This window comes from Vipera ursinii, assembly GCF_947247035.1.
Source record: "Vipera ursinii genome assembly, chromosome: 3".
Taxonomy (NCBI): Eukaryota; Metazoa; Chordata; class Lepidosauria; order Squamata; family Viperidae; genus Vipera; species Vipera ursinii.
In genome coordinates this window covers 25,835,086-25,859,554 of record NC_139516.1, presented here as the reverse complement: position 1 = coordinate 25,859,554, position 24,469 = coordinate 25,835,086, and the positions used below count along the sequence as shown (strand labels likewise).

The following is a 24,469-nucleotide window of genomic DNA, read 5'->3' as shown; positions in this document are numbered from 1 at the left end:
GGATGAGCCTTCTGTGGATGGCTGCCCATTCTATCCCACCATCTCTCAGCTTGCCCAGGGCAGGGCAGGCAGCCACACAGCCTCTCTGGATTGTGTACCTCCCACCCATCTGCTGCTTGGAGAGATAATCAACTCACCTGTGCTGCATGGGCTGTGCAACCCCAAACTGTCTGGGCTGATACCACGTTTTCCCAAAAATAAGCCCTAATGCAAATATAAGGCTGGGTCTTATTTTCGAGGAAACATGGTAGATAGCAATAACAACAGCACTTAAATTTATATACTGCTTCATAGTGCTTTACAGCCTTCTCTAAGTGGTTTACAGAGTCAGCATATTGCCCCCAACAATCTGGGTCCTTATTTTACTGACCTCAGAAGGATATAAAGCTGAGTCAACCTTGAACCAGTCAGGATTGAATTACTGGCAGTCGGCAGTCAGCAGAATTAGCCTGCAATACTGCATTCTAACCACTGCACCACCACATCATAAAATGCCATAAATGCTAGATTTCAGCATTTAGGGCATGAAATAGATTCTTTTGGCCCTTCATATTTTAATGTAGTCTTAGAAATAGTATCACATTCTCTCCTACATACATATATTAACCCTAGAAGCAAAGAATAAGAGTTGGGAGAAGCCATTTAGGTTTCTAAGTCTAACCCTATATTCCTGAATTCAAGAATCCATGTTAAATAGTTGTTAGTATAACCCTGTTTAACCCCATCACATGAATGGAAGCTTACCATTTCTCTCAGTAATTGATTCTATTGTTAAACCCACACTTACCATTGGGATATTTTTTATACTATCCAGTCTGAATTTTATTTCCTGTACTTTAAATCCTTTCTTCTATGTCCTGCATTCTGGAATGACAGAGAACAGGTCTTATTTGTGAAAGCCCTTCAGGTAACTGGAAAACATTATCTTATCCCCAGGCATCTCAAGGCTAAACATGCCAGCTTCTTCAATTCATTTTCGTAGGATTCCCTTCTAGTTCTTTGATTATCCTCATTGCCTTTCTCTGAATCCTTAAAATATGAGGTTTCTGGATAGTGCTTGGAGTTGGTCTGATCAAAGCAGAATATACTGGAACTATTCTTACAATTTGGAAAAATATAATTTTCTTGGTGCAGTCTAAAATTGCATTTGTGTTTTTGCAACAACTTCCCATTACTGATTCATCACATTTTGTTTGCAGTCAATTATTGCTGAATCATTGCTGGGCAAAGAGGAAAGTGTTTTTTTCTGTATGATCTCCCTTCCATATTTCCAGGTGATACAACAATGACAATGCTAAAGGCAGGGAGACAAATTGATGATGATCTTTGACAACTTGATGGTTTCCAGAGGCTTTGTTCTAAAGATATCTGGATGAAAATCTCTATAGCTGAGTCTGGGCTTCAGGGACAGTTTTGTTGGCATACTGTCCCTCTAGCTCCTAGCAGTATCCCTCTTTGAGATTTGTCTCAAGGGTAGTATTGGAGTTTCCTAGGCTACTAGTGCCTAGGAGCTTTGCAGTTCTTACTGCCAGAGTATAGGGTAAAAATTATCTCATAGCTGTGTTCAATCAGATTCGCTTTTCATCTGTCTTCACTGGCATGTCACTCTTCATTTCTGCTGCTTCACATGCCACAAATCCTTAGTTAACAAATGTATTGCCTGAAATCAGTCAGTAGAAAGAGTTTTCTTGACTGCAATTGTGTTAAATCCAAATTTAGGATTTCACCATGTGTCCAATGAAAATTCTCACCATATCACCTATGATCTAGCCCAGGGGTCTTCAAACTTGGCCCTTTTATGACTTGTGGACTTCAACTCCAGAATTCCTCAGCCAGGGTGGCTGAGGAATTCTGGAAGTCCACAAGTCATAAAAGGGCCAAGTTCGAAGATCCCTGATCTAGCCCCTCTAAAAATGTGCTCACCCCTGCCTCTATGAGGTCAATATATGCCCTTCTCTATATTTCTAGCATGTACTTTACTCCCAGCTGCTATCATGGTCACATCACTTGCTTCTGGAATTAACTGTGAAAAAATGTTGCAAACATTTACTAGCTTTATATCTTTATTGTAGCCATTCAAGGCATTTTACACTCACCTGCCTTGCTAAGCTCTCTCACCCTGAGTTTCATGTGATAAATGTAGATTCAAAGACCAGTTGGTACTATAAGTGCCCTAATCATCCTAAATAGGAAAGTTGATAAATGCAGCTTCCTTTCAGAAGTTTAGAAGGTATAGCATCAAACCTTAAGGAGAATTCAGACCATAACTTGATCACTGTTCTATACTTTCAAGCTGTTTCAGATATACATTTTTCTGCCTTATTGGATTTTGGAGTAAGAGCCATTTTTATTGACAAGGCTATGGTACAAATAGTAAAACTTTAAGTTATATAGAAACCATAATTGAAAGATTTTTATGCTCTGGCCAAATCATTTAACATCCCACTTCATCACTGGTATTCCCAAAGATACTTTTCAAAAGGCAATTGGATTTTCTTGATTTTTCTTTGAAAACATTTCGCTTCTGATACAAGAAGCTTCTTCAGTTGAACTAAGAAGCTTTTTGGATAAGAAGCTAAATATTTTTAGGGGGAAAACCAAGAAAGTCCAGTTACCTTTTGAAAAGCACCATTGGACAACCATGACCTGGATGATTGGGAATATCCATAGACATTCATCATTGATAACTGTTTCCATGGAACTATTCAGCAAGTTACTGCTCCTGTTTTACAACAACAACATTTTGACTGATGCTTTTGGGGAAAAAGGAGGCATGTATGTTGACAACACCCACCCATCCCCTTGTTTATGATTTTGCTATAATTTCTGAGCTCAGATTCCTTCTAAAGACCAGAATTCTGTGTCTTTTTAAAAATGTCTTTTAAAAGACATTTATTGATGACAATTTGCAAAAAGGATCCAACTTGGGCTATCATCCCAACATTTTTGCCAAAAAGACAGTTCTCTGGAAGTGTTTCCTCAGTTCAGAACTTTGAACTCTGGAACCATTACAATCACTATCCCTTCTCACTTGGTCCTCAACTTTTAGAGCAAAAAGCAAGTATATTTTTACTGAATTGCACTTGAGAAGGTCTTAAAATGTGATTTATAGGAAGGGGGGGACATGAATATCTAACTAGCTTTGACATGTGCTATGGAAAGTTTAAATATATTGCAATGCCCTTTGGCCTATGCAATTGCCCTTCAGTCTTTGTGAGATTCATGAACAAAATATTTTTGGACATTTTGGACTCTTATGTCATGGTGTATTTATATGACATTTTGATTTTCTCTGAAAATCCAGCTACCCATACTGAACATTTCAGAAAGGTTCTGAAAAGCCTGTGCAAACACAAGCTGTATGCTAAGATGGAGAAATGTGCCTTTTGATTTTACTGCACTTGTTTTTAAGTTACAGAATTTCTTTACAGGCATTCTGATAGAGCCTTTTAAGGTGGATTCCATTCTATTCTGTCAATCCTCAAAGAATGTCAAAAATATATAATATTTGGGGATTTTTTGTCACTTTTAACTAGTCTTTTATATCTGACTTTGCAGACTGTTCAGGAGGTTTGATTCAGCTCACAAGGAAAGGAGCCTTGTAAATGGATTCAGAGATTCAAGATGACTTCCAGGTTTTAAAACTGTTTTTTAGTTCTCCACCCCTATCAAGACTTCTATGGTACAAACAAATGCTTCAGACTGTGCATTGGAAAGTACTCCTCTTCAGGACACTCAGGATGGGAAAATGATGTAGTGCCTTGTGCTTTTTAATCATAGACTATTTTTACTAGCAGAAATAAATAATGAGGTTCTTAATCAGGATTTTTAGTATAAATGGCACTTTTCAAAGTTAGATATAAAACCTAAATACCAGCAAACTTTGCAGAAACTCACACAGTGTCAAAAAAAAAATTCTCTAAAAAAATTATTTTTTACAACACTTGTGCTCTTAGTTCATAGAATAGGAACACAAGTTGCCTCACAGTGGTACAATGTTGGACTTACAAAGATTTCACAGACCCTCACCATAAAGAGGTTGATTCCATTGCTGTTGGAGATAATGATTGGAAGTTTTTTACCTTCACATATACTTTTGAAAAGTTTTATTCATGGTGTTTTGTTCTTATCTATCTGCCTTTCTATGTAAAATGTAAATAGTTTCCTAAAGATTATTCGGGTTGTGATGTTCTTGGTGTTCTCTGAGCTTGGTTGTTTTCTTACAGACATTTCATTATCAAATTTGTGGGTTGCAAAACCACAATTTATTGCTATTTGGGACAATTACATTTCACTTTTTGGCTCAAATATTGGAGGAGTTCTGCTTTAACAAGATTAATTTATTATGTAGTATTAGTATTATGTGCTATGTTCAGGACTACATCCCACTCAGAGTAATATATTAAACATGTGATACATGTCTAAAATAAGAGCCAGTTAAATCTAGTCATTATGATGCTGGACTAAGAATGGAGAAAATTGGGTTCTATCCCTTCCCTAGGCAAGGAAGCCAACTGGAATGACTTCATATCAGTCACTTTCTCTCATCTCTAGGTAGAAGGCAATGGCAAATAGCTTCTGAAAATGTTACTAAGAGAGCTGTAGGGACTTATCCATGTCACCTGTAATGTATTGGCCCTGTTTTACTTGAACTGTTCTAGGTTTCTTTGAATGCTGCTTGAGATTGCTTAATCAGGGAGCCTGTGTAACAGTTGCAAGCTGCTTAGACATGCAGTCTCCAGGACAACCATTGGTTGGCTCTAGGGTGGCAATAGGTTCCTACAAACCTATTGGCCGCTGCCTAGTGGCCAGTAGTATAAGTAGCTGGGTAGAAGCCTTGGTTACCAGTTCAGTTCCTGTTATTTAATAAAGCAATGTTCTTGTTTGAACTCTCTCGTCTCGCCTCCTGCTTGCAAGAAACCCAGTACACAACATCACCATAAGACAAAATTAATTTAAAGGCACCAAAAAAAGAAAAAAATCTGCAAAGCACTGATTTATAACCAGGTAACATCACCAGGGATGATAGATGACTGGAGCTGAATAGGATTTGCTCTCATTTTATATACTAGTGGTTTGCCCTGTCAGTGTTGGTGAAAGTGGTCCCTGATAGTTTTTTTATTGGGCAGTTAGCTTGTTTGACAGTTCTTTGATTGGGGTACTGTTTATTTCTTGATTGTTGGTTTAATGTTATTCTTTATGTTAATCTATGCACATCTAAGTGTTGATGACTGGTGAGGAGGTCTTTTACTCTTTCTGTTTCCTTTTTTGGCTTTTTGATTGTCTGTTTTGAATGTTAAATTAATATTGTTTATGTCCATGTCCCCCTCAATGGTCAGTTTGTCTAAGTACCAGGCTTCCAGAAATTGTCTAGCACTTTTGGTTTTGGATTGAGCTAGGAGGCACACAGTTTCACAGCTGAAACTATTGTTAAGTCTGTCTATATTTTGAGAAATTATGGAGTTTAACATCAGTATGAAATTAGTTTATATATCTTTATGTAAATGCACATATAAATCTTTATAAAAATGTAACAATAATTTCCACAATGTAAACATCCTAACTTTCAATATTAATTATATACATTTTTTCTATACAATATATAGCATATTTTCTAGTGAGTTCATAAATTTGAGGTAGTAATTCTAACCTTTAGCACCTATTAACATAATTTAAAACAAATATTATATTGAAGTAGTTGAATAGCTTTATATTATGCTGCCCAATGACATAATAAAGATCTTTTGTCAAGTTATTGATTTAACAGTTAACCAGCTTATGTAATGTAAGATGTAAGGTAATGATGGGAATAATTCAGCAGGGTCTGTGTCTCTTTAAGAGTATTTGTATAAAGGGAAGGCTCTGCTGATATTTTTTTATTTTTTATTTTTTTTTAATTCCATTTATATCCCGCCCTTCTCCGAAGACTCAGGGCGGCTTACAAGCTTAGCAGTATGTTCTCTCTCTTCTGTTTCCTGCTGTAACTGTGGTTTGTTGGATCCTGCTATATTAGCTCATGTATGTATATTGTTCCTGGTGTATGATATTGTAGATAGTGTAAGTTAAACCACCATTTATTATTGGCCACTGTTTACTGCATTTAGTCCTGGGTTATCCCACACAATAAGACCGTGCACACTCTGAGAGGTTATGGGCCCAGAGAGAGGAGAAATCCAGTGAGAGCTTGACCCAGTGCCAGAGGAATTAAGGCTTGTGGTTTATTGTAGGTTTTGGTGGTAGCAGGCAACGTGGACTCTGTCAGCATAATGGAAGGAGGTTTCATAGTATCTCATCTGAATGAGACAAACTATCTCTCCTGGTGTCTGAAAATGGAGACATACCTGTGAAGGGAGGAGTTGTGGATTATAGTTACTGATCCATCTGCAGCCCTGGATGATGGGGACCAGAGAAAGAATGAGAAAGCATTGGCCAGCATAATCCTGAGTTTGGAGGATAGCCAGTTGATACACATAAGGGGTCTCCGGTCTGCTAAAGAGTGCTAGGAAGGTTTGCACAGTGTGTACATGAGAGAAATTGCAAGCAGCAAAGTAATGCTAACAAGAAAGCTATATAAAGCTCAATTGAAACTGGGAGAAAGCATGTCTACGCATTTGCACTCCATGCAAAAGACATTCCTAGAGTTAGAAGAAATAGGGATGACTTTTACTGAGGCATGCAAGGCGTATGTGGTGCTCAGTTCATTGGACAATTCATGGGACATCCTAGTGACAAGTTTAGAGTCCATGCAGGAGAAGGACTTAAACATAAGTTATTTGACTGGAGGAGGAACAGAAATGGCTGGAAAGGCAGCAGAAAGGGTGCGACAAAACATAGAACAGGCCTACAACTGCAACATCCAAAGATGCCAGTAAAGCAGCCAATAATATATGCAGAGATGCTGCCCTGAGAGAAGAAACAGAGAAGCAGCAAAACATGATTGTAGAACTACACAACCAATATTTTCCCTGGCAGCAACTTTAATGGACAAAAACACTTGGTTGTTGAACAGTGGGGTGAGTCAGCATATTGCAATTGACCCACAAATGTTTTCAAACCTAAGACCAACTAAACAAACATTTGTTAGCTTGGCTAATGGACAAAAGTCTGCTGTTAAAGGGGAAGGTAAAGTTTATGTACCTGATATTGGAGAAACATTGGATAATCTATTATATGTACCAGAGTTAGACTATAATTTACTCAGTATTTTGAGCTTAGATAATATGGGGTATGAAGTGCTGTTTGTAAAGGGTCAATACACTATCAGGAAAGGTAGGAGGATTTGTGCACAAGGTGTTAAGCTAGACAATTTATACGTGTTAGAGAAGCAGCAGGATGATTGTGCACATACACTTACAAGCACTCCCACACATGATAATTGCATACATTTATTACACAGGAGCTTAGGTCATGCAAGTTTTAGAGTTCTGCAAAGGATGCCAGACCTAGCTGAAGGACTACAAATTCAGCAATGCAACACATATTTAGATTGAGCTATTTGTAAGGAGCCAAAGTCCAGAGTGTATCCTGTAAGTAAGAAAAGCTCAAGGCAAACAAACAGTTTTACTGTTAGTGCACACTGATTTAATTGGTCCTATGGTGCCCTCCCTAGGAGAAGCTAGGTATGTACTAGTCTTAGTAGATGACTACACCAGATATGGGTTTTGTTATTTATTAAAAAGCAAAACAGAAGTTCTTCAACAGTTCAGGCAATGGGTGAACTTTGTAGAATGAAGATATGGCCATAAAGTATGCCAGTTGCAAACAGACAGGAGAACAGAGTTCATATCTGACAATTGCCAAAAGTGGCTGAGGAACTTAGGCATAAGGTATAGAATCCATACTCGCCAGCAGAAAATGGGGTGGCTGAACAGAGGAATGGTGTGTTACAAACCATGAAAGACTCACTGTTGGCAGATGCAAGAATGAGTAAAACATACTGGTGGAAGCCATGAAAACAGCCAACTATTTAGTAAACAGGGTACGGAGCGTTGCTATAAAGGAAACTCCATATTTTATGTTATATGGAAGGAAACCTTCATTGGCTCACCTCAGGACATTTGGCAGTTATGCCTGGGTGCGTATTCCCAAAAGTATCAGAAGGAAAGGAAAGAAAAATTTAATTTTAATTTAATTTATTAATATTTCTATACCACCCTTCTCCCGGAGGACTCAGGGCGGGGTACAGGGCAAGAATAAAACACAGAAATTTACAAAAGCTAAAAGATAATTAAACACATGCCCGATTAAAATACAATTGATACATAGTAAAAAAAACCCCAATAAAAATAATAAAAAAACCCCCACCAATCCCCCCTCAGGCCAGGCCGGCTTGCTCGAACAAGTATGTTTTCAGATCGCGGCGAAAGGAGCGCAGATCGGGCGCCATCCGGAGCTCAACCGGTAACTGGTTCCATAGCACTGGGGCGCCCACAGAGAAGGATCTCCCCCTGGGGGCCACCAGCCGGCATTCTCTGTGGGAACACACAGGGTGCAGGGAGCTTGATGCCGGCAGCAGATGTTCCCTGAGGTACTCCGGCCCCATGCCATGAAGGGCTTTGAACACCATTACTAGCACCTTGAATCTAAGGAAACTTAGGTTTATTGGATATGAGCCAGGTTCCAAAAAGTGTAGATTCACAGACGGAACAAAGAAGGTTGTGATTTCAAGGTCTGCTAGTTTTGCAGAACAAAACAATTGGGACAGGGTGCATGCTAACACCAAGGTGTTCATGTCAACACATAGCACTAGTTCTCAGGAAGGAGAGGCTACACAAAGCCCAATGAAGGATGACCAGAATAGCAGGTCAGAAACAGTGGGAATAGAAGAGGATAGACCTGTGGTAAAGAGTGAAGTATAGTGTAAGGTATGAACCCCGTAATTATCAAGAGATGTTATCATTGCCTAAAGTAGAAGAGGATAAATGGAAGGTGATTATGGACAGAGAAATAGAGTCTATGAATGTGCATCAGGTATTTACTCTTATTACCAGAAGGACAAAAGGCCATGGGGTGTAAATGGGTATATAAAAAGAAGGTCTTACACGATAATGAACTGCAGTAAAAGGCAGGGTTAGCTGCGCAGGAAGAACTGGTGTTTAGCTTTAAATGGGAGGAGTGTCAAGGTATTGATTTAACAGCTAACCAGCTTATGTAATGCATGATATTGTAGATAGTGTAAGATAAACCACCATTTGCTATAGACCACTGTTTACTGTGTTTACTCCTGGGTTATCTTGCACAATAAGACTGACATTTTTAAAGAAAAGTTTAAACAGTTTAAAGAAAAATACTGCTCATTAACTGCTTGGTCTGAAAGCAGCTTTAAAAGTCCTGCTTTTCCTTTCTAAAGTTTCTGACTTTTGAACAGGAATTTGGTCTGCATTTGACAATTTAAATAGGGGATTACTCTGGAATAAGTAGGATAGATAGCCGCCCTGATACCATATGAATAGAAAGATTAGAAAATGTCTAAATTCAAGTTAGTTTCTTCAACTTTCAGTGACCTGAACATTGCACTTGACTTTTGACTTATTTTAAATAATTGACTGACAAGGTGTCCATCACAAGAAGGTTTGTTTCATCATTACCCTTTCATTTCTAATCTATGTCTACAGGCAGCTACATATATTATTTCTTTCTAGTTCCCAAGAAGGCTTTTAATATATTTATCATGAAAGAAAATAAGTCAGTCCATGAAATTGAAATGAAGTCCCCTCCCCAGTTCCTTCTCTTTCTCCTGTAGATTCTTTTTTTTAAGATTCCAATTTTAATGGTGTAATATCAAGAAACATCCATCCGCAGTAGCATAAGCTCTGTGCAATGGCATACAGATATTTCTAAGTATCAACCATCTCATTTTTGGTGATGCCCCCAAATAATAGCAGAAAGAAAAACAAAACAAAAGAAGAAAAAGAAGAAAAAGAAAAAAAAATAAACTTTAACCATATGGAAGTAGGACAATTGTTCTTTTGAAAATGTTGTGGAGATTAATGAGCCAGGAGAACATAGAAATGTAAAGGATCACAGTTTCCAAAAATACAGCTGCAATACTAGTAGAGGGACAGATCTGCTTTAGTATGTTGGAAGGGAAGGAAAAAAAAAAAAACTCCAGTTCATTCCTTCCAGCCGGGACACTGAGATCAGTGCTGAGATCAGTGCTGATGAATAAAATGAAAAACTGGGAAGCAAGCTGCTGGAAAGGAGGTTTTATTTCAGAAGCCAAAAAAACGGTAGTGACAACAGTGTTTGGTTGCAGATCAGCTGGCAATTTAGCTGTCTGAGTAAAATGTTTTTTTATAACCTCCTGGACCTTTTCTGTTTGAGATGCCTGGTAGATTATTTGATTAGAGCCTTGGTGGAGCAGTGGGCTAATGCCTCCTTAAGTAACACCAGCTGCCTGCAATTAGTGCAGGTTCGCATCCCACCAGGATCAAGGTTGACTCAGCCTTCCATCCTTCCGAGGTAGGTAAAATGAGGACCCAGATTGTTGGGAGCAATTAAGCTGACTTTGTAAAAATGCTGCTTGGGGTGTGTGTGAAAGCCCTAAGAAGCAGGTATATACGTAGAATGAAGGCTACTGCTAAGCTTGTAAGCCGCCCTGAGTCTTCGGAGAAGGGCCGGATATAAATGGAATTAAAATAAAAATAAATAAATAAAAATTAGCTTAATAATGGGTTTTTATATATATATATACTGTATTCTGATTGCCCTTATTCCATTTTCTGGTGGTGGATAGGGTCAAGTCTAGTCTGGGGGAAGGGAGGAGAATGTAAATTTGATGGACTTTTGTGTTTATCTGGTTTAATCCTATCAGTTCAGTTTGCCCCAGCCTAAAGTGTGAAAGCCACTTCTTGTTACACTTCTTGTTTTCTGTTCCACTCAGCTGGGAGGCAGATGTTTTTTTCCCCCTCCTAACCTGAATGGTCCTTTTTTTCTTTTCCTGGGGTTATGAAAAAAAACGGGAGTCTCGTGATTCTTTCTACATTTCCCCCTTTTGGGCTAATACATTTATTTTTCTCAAATATTTGTATTTTGCACAACTCAGGTCCTGTCTGAATAAATTTGGTACCTACTGTCTATTTGGCTCATCATTAGAGAGACCTGGTTCCCCTTCTCATTAAGTTTTGGGATGGTTGAGAGGCAGGTTCTTTGGCAGTTGAGGCATGAGGGAATACATGAAGGAGAAGATCTACAATGGTCATAGTGCAGGGGTGTCAAACTCAATTTCATTGAGGGCCGCATCAGCATTGCGGTTGCCCTCAGGGGGCCGGGTGGGTATGGCCAGGGTGGGCGTGTCCTACTGGGTGGGCATGGGTAGAGTGCATATGGCCTACTGGGTGGGCATGGCCAGCTCTACATCGTTCGTATCAAGGGTGCCTATGGGGGCCTGGGCAGCAGTGGGACAAGATCTGAGGGTCTCTGGCAGGAGTCTCTGGGCCAGGGCCAAGGCAGTGGGGGCTGCTCCCTCACTGTTTCCAGGGTGGCTTCGTGGGCCACATGAAACTACTTTGCGGGCCGCATCCGGCCCCTGGGCCTTGTGTTTGACATGTCTGTCATAGTGGCAGCCTCTAAAATGAGAATTTGTAGCTGATAAAAGTCCGGTAGCCATGAAAAGAGTCCAGACATGTTGAAGGGTAATTTACTGTACCCAATGTCTCACGTTAGTTACTTTAAATGCCTAATATCACTCTCTATGAGTTCTGAGCTTTCAGTCAGGTTAAAACAGCACATGCCACAAAATTCTTCACAGCCATGGTTGTGTCTTAGCAACAGGTAATCAATGGCTGCTCAGTTTTCCAGTGTGGCTTCCCTGATCTTTCTCAGTTCTCTTTTTAGAGCAGGGGTCCCTGACCCCCAGTCCGTGGACCAATACCAGGCTACAGCATGCCAGCAACCGGTCTGCACAAACAAGCAAAGCTCCATCTGTGGGATGCAGGCAGCACACAAAAGCATGCACTTTCCAGTCCATGGAAAAACCTTTCTCCAGGGAATTGGTTCCTGGTGCCCAAAAGGTTGGGGAACTCTGGTTTAGAACATCTAGGGCTTGGGAAGTTGAGTTTAGGCTTTTGACCAGAGCACAGGCTAGGCTGTTGATATTTCTGGAATTGCCTGTGTCAAATGCCAGGACCCCAGCTAAAGGCATCGCCAGTGCTACGAACTCAGTTTTAGTGAGTAGGGATGTATGGGACTTGCAATCCATTGTTCAGGTTTGCAGGTCCCTTCTCTGTCATCTGTATTATCATATTTAGGCTTTGAAAATGAATCGATGCATGTCATATTCTTAATTTAATTGCTTTCAGGGTTAGAATTCAGTGATCCATGGCCACTTGGTTTAATCTCTGTAAGTACCTGAAGATATCTAGAATGTTTCTTTTATATTATTTTTACATAATTATATTGTTTTTATATTCATATTTTATATAATTATATTATATCATTAACTTGAGTCTTTTAAAGGTTAATCTTCTCCAGTTCATATACCTGCTGGGACCTGGATTCAAGTCCCAAGTCCCAAGATGAGATGATTCTTTTCTCTAGGGAAATATTGGCAGTTTTTTCATATACTATATATTTTTTTCACTGTTGGGATGATTATTACTGCTATTTTGTAGTTGTTCCTATAGTTTTAAATGTTTAATCCAAACACTGAATCTATGAGGTATGTGGACCTCTCAGAATCTCTATTGCTTGGTGCATAAACCTAGCAAAGTAATAGAACAAAAATAAATACATTTGCAGTTTTTGTATCATAGTTTTCTCTAATATAGTAATGTGTATAAATTTTCTTTTTTGCTGAAGTTATATTTCAAAATGTGTTTTAAATATTTTTAGCCCAGTCTTAAATGCGGTATCCTCCCATGACAAAATATATTAGAAGGAGGAAGAGGAGAAACAGGAGAAGAAGAAAAAAATATTGAGTAAGAAGTCTGCCACTGAAAGTAAAATTAGCAGTCAGAAACTGAAATCAAGAAAATGTCAAAAGAAAAGTTAGATTGTCAGAGCCTTCCTGAAGACTTCCAGAGAGGGAAGGCCATTATTAACAATTCAAGAAGGCTGCCAAGACTTGGTGGAATACTGTTTACCATCACAATGCAGGAAAGGAAATGTCCTTTCCCTAGAACAGGAGAAAGCTGTTCTGTCTATTAATTATTTCATTGCTGGTGACCCACTGAAAATTGTTGCAGGAAGTTACTTTGAAATTCTTAAAAAATAAAACACACACAAGCAAAACGTAGATTTGCGTGGGCACACCATCGATGTCATTCTCTCATCCACAAAGTATAGCAGGAAAGTTATATATGTATCAGTATATATGTTATATGCAGTGCTTTTTTTGTAAAAGAAAAAGGTGCCGGAACTCAGTGTCATATAACCCGCCTTGCCTACCCTACAAGGTTCCATCCAAAAAAGGTGCCAGAACTCCGTTCTGAGCGTTCTATGAGAAAAAAAGCCCTGGTTATATGCACACATGTAACCAACTTCCATTTTTTAGAATATTAGTGAGATTATCTTATTAAATTCTGAATGCAGTGGAAAATTTCATAAAAATCATGCTTATTAGGAACAGTTGTAAATAAAAAAAGAAAGGTAGATTTAGTTTCTCACATTTTAATTGATGTTTGGAAATGTTCTTGAATCTTTCTTAGCCTGTCTCTTTCATTCATTTATTATGAACTTGCCTACTCAGGTTACGAATGGACACCATGGTCAATAATATGGAAGGCTGCCAAGAGTACATGTAAGATGAGGATGAACACACTACCTCAATCCCACTTCCACCAAAGATCATCAAAAAGCCCAACCAATGCTGCTTCTGTGCCATATTCAGGCCTCAAACCCAACTGAAAGGATCCAGACAATCCATTTCATCCAGGAACCTCTGGAGCTGTAGCACAACCACCTTCTTAACCATCCTCCCCAGAAAAGGAAAGCTGGAAACAGGATGGAAATTATCCGATAGAATAGAATCTGGCAATGGCATATTAAGAAGAGGGTGGATCACATGCTCCTTAAAAGACTGGGGCACCACTCATTTCTACTAGAGAAGTATAAATCACTGCTAGAACCCACTTACATGTCACCCCCAGGAAGCTTTCACAAGCCATGAGGGAGATCTAAGACACAGGAAATTGCATTCATACTCCCTAGGATCTTATCTACTTCCTTGAGAGCAACACAAACAAACTGTTTCCAGATTACCAGGAAAGAACCTGCCCTAGATATCTCCACTAGACCAGCAGCCATGCTAACATCTAATCTTCCCAAAAAATCAGTAAATGCCTCAGTATGCATCCTATTTTCATTTCTCAAAAAGGGACCTGACCAAGCAGAACACAGTGAAATAATTACTTTCTATGATTTGGAAATTATATTTCTATTGACACTGTCTAAATTGTATTTCTTTCTTTTTTTTTGCAGCCATATAACTGATGAATATTTAACAAAGGAATTCTTTGTTGCAATCAAAATCTTAATGGAATAAGATTAATGCAAAATTTACAGTCGTACATTTATACTGCCATGTCCTTTTTATAATACATTCCTGACCTCAAGTGATATGTTTCCATGGGTCCTTTGTCTGAATTTGTATGTGAAGCAGGAGGGGCTGACATTAGTAATAATAATGTGGCCCAGCAGTACAAGTTATCAGTCTTCCAGGAGTAATTAAATTATCTAGATTTATGCAGACCATCACCACATACTTCGATTCTTAAACATGCTGCCAAGATCTTGGGATGGATTCACACTGCATATGAAATAAAAAATTGAAGGTGGGTGTCCCAAGCTGAAGGAAGCATAACAGATGTCCTTGTCCTATGAGTCAAAGGAATGTCAAAATCTTTTTAACAAATACTGTGGGAATTAGCTTGGCAGATATATGAGAGGTGGATGAACACATAAGTAGCATTTTCTTAGTCCTAAGTGTATCTCTGGAATTGCTCGGACATGCAAGAGATCCTCTGAATATATTTTCTAGCTCATATGGGAGAAGAGAGATAGTTCTTCAGTAGGAAAGGCCAACTCTGATGGTTAGTACTGTATCTGGAAATCCATCCAAAGATAATGCAGTTCTTTCATCCAAGCAAAAAGTCTTCTATAGGTTTTATATAGGAGAAATTTATTTTATAGGTATCTTCCACTTCTTTTCTTTTGAGAATCAATTAAAATTGCCCCCCTGCAGTGACTGTATCTATGATGTACTGCCAGGAAAATATAGCAGTCTTTACAACAGAGACAGAACTTTCCACAAGAATGGGAATGCAACATCCATGGTATTTTTCCATCTGAAGGTATCTGCCCATAGAAGGAATGATTTAGTCTTCTTGGCACCACATAACCTCACATTTGTAACTTTGCATTTGTAACCTTACATTTCAAAAAATGACAAACAAGTGAAAGTATTCTATATAGTATATAAATTAAAAATAATTAATCTCAAATAGTCTAGAAATATAATTCCATTAATTAGTAATTATTGCATAAAATTTAACTAATAAGGAATCTGGAATACACTTATATTTAGGCTTTTCAATAACAAGGACTGTGTGAATGATTAAGCATTCAGCAATTAATTATGGATCTGTAACTTGGATTTTACTTGAAAATCTTTTATTTTTCTGAGCATTTCTGGCTTTTATCATCATCTCCTTTATTTTATTCATCAAATTTAGAAACCACCCATCTTCCTCATAGAGAGACTTATTCCAGGTCCTATATTTGCCTTGAAAATACTGTATATTCAGGAAAATATTTGTTGGTAGACCTACCTAAAATTATTCTGAAGACAATGTTTCATCTCATTGTTTATGCTTGACAACTAACTCATAAACATCATAAACAACAATGAGAGTACAGGAATCCTACTATCCTCCATAGCCCAATACATGATCTGTCTCTTTATCAAATACTGGGAAAAGCTATTATTGAAATAATGAAACTTATTATGAAAATATTTCTTAAGAATATTGCATAAAGTTGAACAGGATGTTGAACTTGTATTTCATATTTTTAGCATTCTAATTATAAGCTTATACAATATATCCATATTATTCATATTGACACACAGACACATTCACTCATGGAGGTATACACATATGCTAAATATAATAAAATATTAGCAGAGAAGAAAAATATTATACACTTTTCTAAAGCCTAGTTTCAACCTTGGCATTAACATAAATGTGTTTAGAAGTGTATGAAGACATTAGATAAGAAGGGTTGATGTAGCTATTCCTGCCAGCCCTACTTTATGTCCCTAGACCTGGATCTAATCCAGTAAAACTTTAATGGACTTTAATAAGCTAAGATCTCCTTTGTAGACCATGGAAGGGGGGCTGACATTATTGTCAACTATGTTTGTTGGATCATGCACCAATACTTCTTTTCTCTTCCAGACAAAGAAAAATAAACTTTACAACTCAATGATTTCAGCAGCTGACTGACTCACAGCTTTGACATTCAATATGTTCTCACATGTTGCTATTTCCCTGGTTTTATACTCTAAAAGTTTTTATAGAGTTGACAGCTGCTGTCATACAGAGAAAACCTTCTAGAAGGTGATGAACATATGTCATACACAGTTCACTTTGACTCAGTGTTTCCCTAAGGTAGAAAATGACATTGTTTCATAATATTTTATTTTGAATAAAAATACTTTTTATTCTATGTTGTGGATGCTTGAATTCTCAAATACACTACCTGGCAGGGCAATTTTGGATAAAAATGAATACAGGCAGTTTAACTGTATCAATATTAGGATTGGTTCAGTACTATAGTTGTTCATATTAAGCACTATGGATTGCCCAGCATGTCAGAGAATAGGAAAATTATCCAATTATTATTTTAAGGGAGTTAAAAATTAATTTTAGGTTAGGGTCTAATCTAGAGTTATTTGTCATGTGTTTGTGTGTTTGTATGACACATTTTACATATATATGAAACATTTTCTCATATTACATTTGGTATAGGATGGGTTGAATTACATTTTGACAGAGACCCCAATCTGGTTTCTGCCCGGCTTTTTTCCCCTTTATATTAGATGTAAAAAGATTTGTCTTGTTGAAAAAGTGTTAAAATAATTTTCTATGTCCCTGAATGACTGAGAAAACAGCACATTTACTAAGGATATTTGTCAACTGAGTTCAAATTCTCTTCCACGATAAATGTTCAGCTATTTTGTGTTTTTTTTTTTAACTATCTTCATCCTTTAAAAACAGCTCACAAAAAACAGAATTCTGTTCTTTGAAAGACTGGCTCACTGCAATCAAATCTCCTGTTTTTAATTTCTTTTGCTTACTGCTTACTCCTTTTTTTACATCTGGCATAATGTTGCTTATCCATAAAGGGAATGGTTTAATAGGCCTTTGTGCATGTATCTGATAATAAGAATATTTCCAAATTTTAGAATTTTCTGTTCTTCTATATCAGGCATGTCAAACTCACGATGTCACGTGACATCACGTGACATATCGTGTCTTTTTCCCCATTGCTGGCAATGGGGTGGGCACAGTTTTGGTGTGATACATCCAGGCCATGGGCCGGCAATTTGACATGTCTGTTCTATATGTAGCAAAGGATTCAAAACGGGAAATATGCAAAGATATTATCAGAGTTGGAGAAAGCCCAAGGCTTTTAAAAAGTATCCATCCCTTCCCCCAAAAAAGCTTTTGACAGTTGTAATGAAGATGGTTCTTTATAACTGGACACAGGATGCTGACTGACTGTTGGGAATAAGGATGGAATAGAAAACTAGGCATGATGGATGCTTTACTCTGCACAACAGAGAAAGAGCTGAGGAAAGATAAAAAAGGCAAAGACTTAAATTAGGAGGAATCTGACCTGAATGTCTGCATAATATTCTCCATAATAACTACCTCCTCATCAAAGAAGTGCTGGCTGAGGCTTGGGAAGGTGTATTTTACTCCGGGGCTGGAGCTCAAAGCTTGCCTCATCAGAAAATTGAGTGCTATCCTGCCACTGGGATGTGTCAAGTTACACAGAGAAAATGATGCTCTTTGTGCCCATAAAACAAGAGTTCAAGGAGGCCTTTTAACACAGGGATCATAGAAAAAAATGGGGAAAAATGTTTTCAGTGTCAAAATATGCAGACGTAGGAGGGAGAGGTGAGTTTCCATTGCTTAGTCTCCAATAATGATGCTCAGGATCAGAAGGAGGAGAGGAATGTCATTAAAAAAAAATCAGACGATGGGTAATTAAAAGTGAGACATAACATAGGTAAAAGGGCTCTTTTTGTTGTGGAGAACAACACGAGCTGAGAAAGGGCTGCAAATCCATTTCCACCTTCCCCCCCCCATTATTTTCAGCTCCAGAATAATGCAGAAAATACTTCTTACCCCATTGTTTCATCAAACTGCATATATGTAACACAAATCTCCAAGAACAGGAAAGGTAAATGATTCTCCATTTTCTTTTCTGAGGAAAGTTTTATAGAAATGTTCTGTTTTTACATGGTGGTAATGTACACCTCTCAGTACTTGTTGGCTATGTTGCACACTTGAAAGAAATATATGAAAACATGGAACTGTGGTTGAAGCACATTCAGTACACAAGTACAACTGGGTTATCTATGGAGATCTAAAAGTAGTGATCCTGCTGCTTGGAATGCAGCTGGGATATACCAAATACTGTACATATTACATTGCATATGTAAATGAGGCAGCTGTGCAAAAGAATCACATTATATTAAAAAAAGAATTGGCCACTCCGAAAGAATTTGGTTCCAGGACTGAAAATGGAGCACATGAACCACTTCATGACCCAACCAAGAGATTTTTGCCCCCGCTTAACATAAAACTCAGTCTGATGAAAAATTTTGTGAAAATTATGAAAAAGGAAGGAAAAGATTTTGGTTATTTGAGACAGATGTTTCCAAGAATAACTGATGCCAAGATTAAGAAAGGCATTTTTGTTGATCCACAGATCAGATTTGTCATGAATGACAAGAAGTTCAAAGACCTGTTAGTGGGGCCAGAGGAAATCACCTGGAAAGGATTCAAGGATGCTATTGAGAATTTTCTTGGAAACTATAGAGCACCAAACTACATTCAGCTGATTGACAATTTTTTTACAACATAAAAAACCATGAAGTTCAATGTGCAACTGAAGATTTACTTTCTGCATTCACACTTGGACTTCTTTTGAAAATCTAGGTGCAGTCAATGATGAATAGGGGAAGGTTTCAACAGAACATTGCCAGAATAAAATAATTGTATCAGGATAACAGGAATTTATAGATGATGGCTGGCTATTATTGGACACTGCAGCAATAGGCACCAGATACTGAGTACAAACAAAGATCAACAGAAAAAACACTTTTGCCCCTGTTGAACTCATGCAGTATGTCAGAAGTATTATGCAATAATAAATTATAATCATTAAAATTAATTTTATATTTCTCAAGATTCCTGTATGTTACTATTATTCAAAAATTATATTTGTGTTCAATTTGAAGGGGTCTACTATAATCACCAAAAATTTTTTAGGAAGCAATGTTTTTGAAAAAAAATGTCCAGTGTAGTTGAAACATACTTGTAATAACATAATTATCTGTGTCTCTCTGTGTGTCTGTGTGTCTCTGTAGTGACTTAGTGACTAAGTGTCAGCATACATATTAAATGTCTCTAGCTCTTCCTGTGTTTGAACATATGTAAAACTGGTTCTGAAAGGTTTAAAAGTGAATCTGGGGAAAAAAACTATGCTAAAATTAGCAGTTGCTTATCCTTACTGGAAATTGTGGCATCCAAAACCAGTACTCATTGTATTTATTTATTAATCAAATTTATATAGACATCCATGTCATGAAGGTGACATTGAAGGCAAATACAGTTGGCAAAGATGGCCTTTATTAGTTATAAAAACCATGCTGAAGTTATAGAAACATCAAGATCAGACAGACTTGAAAACTTGAGTTCCAGTGGTAGATTTTGCAGCACAGATGAATACTCAATTCATGCATTCATGGAAAAATCTTTGAGATTAAGGTCTAGCAGGGACTCACTCATTCTTCATCAGTTTTGTTTGTAGTGACCCAAAGACTATGTCACATTTTATTTATCTTTATTTTCTGTTTCTTTTATTGGGTGCATGAATAAGATGGTGCTTTCTTCCAAAATCTTTTACTGAAATTATCACAGTTGTATGTTCCATTTCTTTTTTTATATGGATTTTATTAGTTTTTATAGGGTTAGGAATAAGGTGGAGTTGGGGTTGGGGTTGGGATTTGGGTTAGGGTTAGGATTAGGGTAAGGGTTGGAGTTTTTCCAAATAACATCCTCAATATTTAGCAAACAGCATAATGTCTGGGTAGATGTGTTTAACAATCATAGATAATAGTTACGGTAATTATCATAAACAATATGTTAATTAATTGCTCAATAGCCTTTTTCTTGCTAATACATATTCAAAATTACATATCACATTCCTTTCTCTCTAACTCGTTTTTCTAGCCATTGATAGAAATTATCCCATGTTCTAAATTAAACTGAGTCTTCTTTCTCTTTTATCTTTAAAGTCAATCTATCCATTTCTGCACAGTCTAAAATTTTCTTAATTAGTACTTCTTCAGCTGGTAAATTTTCATTGTTTCCAATGTTGGGCAAATACAATTCTTGTAAATGTAGTATTAAATATCTGTAATGATTCTCATAATTTGGCCCTATTATTCCTAAGAAAAAGAATTCTGGTTTAAAGTCTATTTGTTTTTTAGTCATTTTCTCCAACCATAAATATATTTTAACCCCAAATCTTTTTGCTTTAGGGCATGTCCACCAGATATGATAATAAGCACCTGGTCTTTGTTTGCATTTCCAACAGTTGTTTGAAGTAATTTTTAAACATTTTTGCTAATCTCACTGGTGTCATGCCATCTGTAAAACATTTTATATAAGTTTTCTTTATATGCCACAGCTTTAGTTAATTTAATATTTCTTTCCCATAACTTTTGCCAGTCTTCTAATTCTATATTATATCCAAAGTTCTTTGCCCATGTTATCATTGTTTCTTTTACTTGTTCTTCCTCCATCTTTAATATAAATCTATAGAGTTTCTTAATCAACTTTTCATGTTTTTAACAGTATCTGATCAAATTCTTTCTGTTCTTTATAAAATCCCATTGTTTTCGCATCTTTTTCATATCTCGTTTGAATTTGCAGATATGGCCACCATGCTAAATCAATACCTTGTTCTTGTAAATCTTGTGTGTTCCATTTCTTGACTCTTTGTTGCCAGGTCGTTCCTTCAAATATCAAAGAGGACTTTCATTGTCAAAGTCAAACTTTTCAGCTGTTGTATTTTGAGCAGCGCACACTATCATAAATAGGCATCTAGAGGTCCACAGATATTAAATCTTCTGCATTACCCTGTCAGTTTTCATTGTCACTTCTTCTACGAGATGTTAAGCATATTTGTTAAGGATGACCTCCTCTTTTCTTAAATGGAGGTTTCTGACTACTGCACAATATGTTTCATGTCTATTAGCAATTTAGCTGGCTCCATTAAATCTTTGTCATTTTTCTCTTCTATAAATATGACTGTCTATCCAATGCTAATTCAATGGGAATGAGATGAGATCTCACTGGATGAATTTATGACCATTTCCTATGGCTCCTGATGGCCATTTTAACCAAGTTATGCTGAATGATTTTCTCAGAGCTTCTCTCAAAAAGTAGAGAAAATATTTTCAAGTAGTTGAGGGGGAAAAATGGTATCCTCCAGTTTACTAGTGACAGAGCTATAATATAAAAGGCTACATTTTTCAATATCATGATAGTACTAGCAATAGCACTTAGACTTATATACCATTTCATACTGCTTTACAGCCTCAGCAGTTTACAGAGTCAGCATATTGCCCCCAACAATCTGGGTCCTCATTATACTGACCTCAGAAGGAAGGAAGGCTGAGTCAACCTTGAACTCTGGCAGTCAGCAGAATTAGCCTGCAGTACTGCATTTGAACCACTGCGCCACCATGGCTCTTCAACATATGATAAATACGAATGATCAAGAAGCTTCAAAAGGAAATTCTACCCTTGTTCAGGAATTTATCAAGCTATAACACAGTGGATTTTTGCCATCATCTTTATTCTTTATGAATGGCCTGAGATTTTTAGTTAAATAGTGATGTCCATTTTATTCAAAACAGGAAAAACCTCTATGCTGCTTACAGGAAAGGTTTGTTCCCTAGATTAATTCCTGCTTCTTTTTCTCTGAATTATTCTTTTCCATATAATCTTAGCAGGATTTCATTTCATTTCATAAACCCTCGTTTCTCATACAAACCTATGCATGTCAATGAAGCCAATGAGTTTGTTGCAGTTAATTACGAATCCGGCGGTATAAAACTGCATCCAGTTAAGGCTACTGGGGCAAGATAAATTCAACAGACAGCAAAGCAATGTAGAAAGCATTTTCCTGCCATCTGGTGTTATCCAGATTTTGGCAGTCAGATTGAAAATGTTATACCTCAATAGATATTATTTGGTCTGTTTATTTTATACTGAAATATATTATAACTAGATTACAGACTAAGCATTTTTGTTGAAGGCCTCCTACCAATTCATCAGGATGAAGATATGCTGCAATTCTGAGTACTTCTTTCAAGGATTTTAGCTATTGCTTTCTATCTCCTTGATCCTGGTTTTCATTACTTCTCGAACAGCCAGTCAACTGTCTGTGGCCACTGAGTCTGCTCAACTCAGCCTTTATTACACTTATTTCAGGGATTCTTTCTTCTTTTAGGGTCATTTATTTAAAGATATTTTGTACTTTAATCGTATGCCAAATTCTTGTTACAATGCTATCATTTTTCATTATAAGCAATGGCTCTGACTGTCAGAATATCAAAAGAGGAAATTATTAAGCATACATTGGAGATGATGCTTATAGTTTTTGCAATCCAGATTCAGGAATTTGAAAGTGAACTTTGAGAAATTACACAAATCACTGATGACTGTTTGTTTCCCCTTCAAGCTTCTCAAAGGTTTAGCACACAAGACAGGAATCAAATGATATGGAGTAAAGGTACAGCCAAAAATATAAGCAGTCTGCTTCTTCTGCTTTGACTTCGGTGCACTTTCAGTTGATTGTGAGTGCAGTAGCAGCAGCTGTGAAATGGCACAGGCTATTCAGTGCATTGCAATTCAAGGAGGCAGTGTAAAAATCAGATCTGATTCTGCCTGTGGAAGATAAATGAGGTAGAATCCCAAATGTCCAAGATTTGGTCATCTCTTTATGAGTTCTCAAGTACCTATTAGCAGCTTTGATGAGTGCTAGGGGAGACGAAGTCTACCTTGAACAATGTTACAGAGCTGAATCAAATCACTGAAATCTCCCAGAGGGAGAAACAGCTTGAGTTAGTTATATATATGCCATCCTATCCCTCAATTGCCCACAAGGTTTATATGAGCACTCAGGATATTGGGGGTGGGGTGGGGGAATGGGGACATGTAAACACTTTCTGTGAAAAATTTCTCAAACATATACAGTACCCTCATATATCTTATAACTGCTTTCCTTGCAGTTTTATGCACGTCTCTAATATTTTTTTTATCTTTTCATGTTTCAACTCCAGCTACTTTGATTTTATACAGATGGAATCCCTACAAGAAAAAATGTGAAATGGTAATACTTTCTCATATTTATTTATGCACATGAGGCTATACTAGAAATTTTGGTTAGTGGAAAATGACATTATTGGTGCCTGCATTGACAAATCTGCACTAGTTGCAAATTATCATCCAGGCACAGTGTAACATGCTGATAGTGACCTTTAAATCTTAAACTATCTGAGGACTGTGTCTCCTGTTTTGAACCTATAATTTTTAAGATTGACAAAAAGGACACTATTGACGACAATATCAGAGGCTTTTTTTTCTGCTAGGGCTCTGTAATTCTGTTGATTTTTAATATTTTTTTCAGTTTTTTAAAAAATTCTCAGATATAACAGATAAACAAAGTAATATAAAGTGAAGATAAAGAAAAGAAAGAAAAAACTAAATTGAAAAAGTATATGAAAAAAACATTTAGAAAGCAGGAATGAAAAGTGTATAAAGAAGCAATTCCAATTTTCTTTACAGCAGTTAAAAATCTTCATACTCCCACGTTAGAATTACTTCATATTTCTCTTCATTATTCAAGACTTTTTAATCAATGAATCCAATAATCACAATTTTTCTCCATTTTCAGCAAAAAGTTGATACAAAGGTCTCCAGTCTTTAATAAGTACCTGTTTTCTTCATAATCAGACAGGCCAATTATGCCATTTCTGCTAATTTTATCATCTTCATGGTCCATTCCTTCATTGTATGTATTTCAGTATTTTTCTATCTTTGTGCATATAATAGCCTTGCTACAATGACCATATACAAAATCAATCTCACATGGCTCTTTTCTAATTGACTGTCCACAGGTCCTAATAAAAAAAGTTCTGCTTTGGAATTGTGTAACTCTTTAG

General features: G+C 37.0%; 1 long non-coding RNA gene across 1 annotated transcript in view; it reads right to left on the bottom strand.

The window, feature by feature from the left end:
* LOC310638094 overlaps positions 1 to 24,469 on the bottom strand; it is an 844,679-nt gene that overhangs the window by 674,806 nt on the left and 145,404 nt on the right. The window lies entirely within an intron of this gene.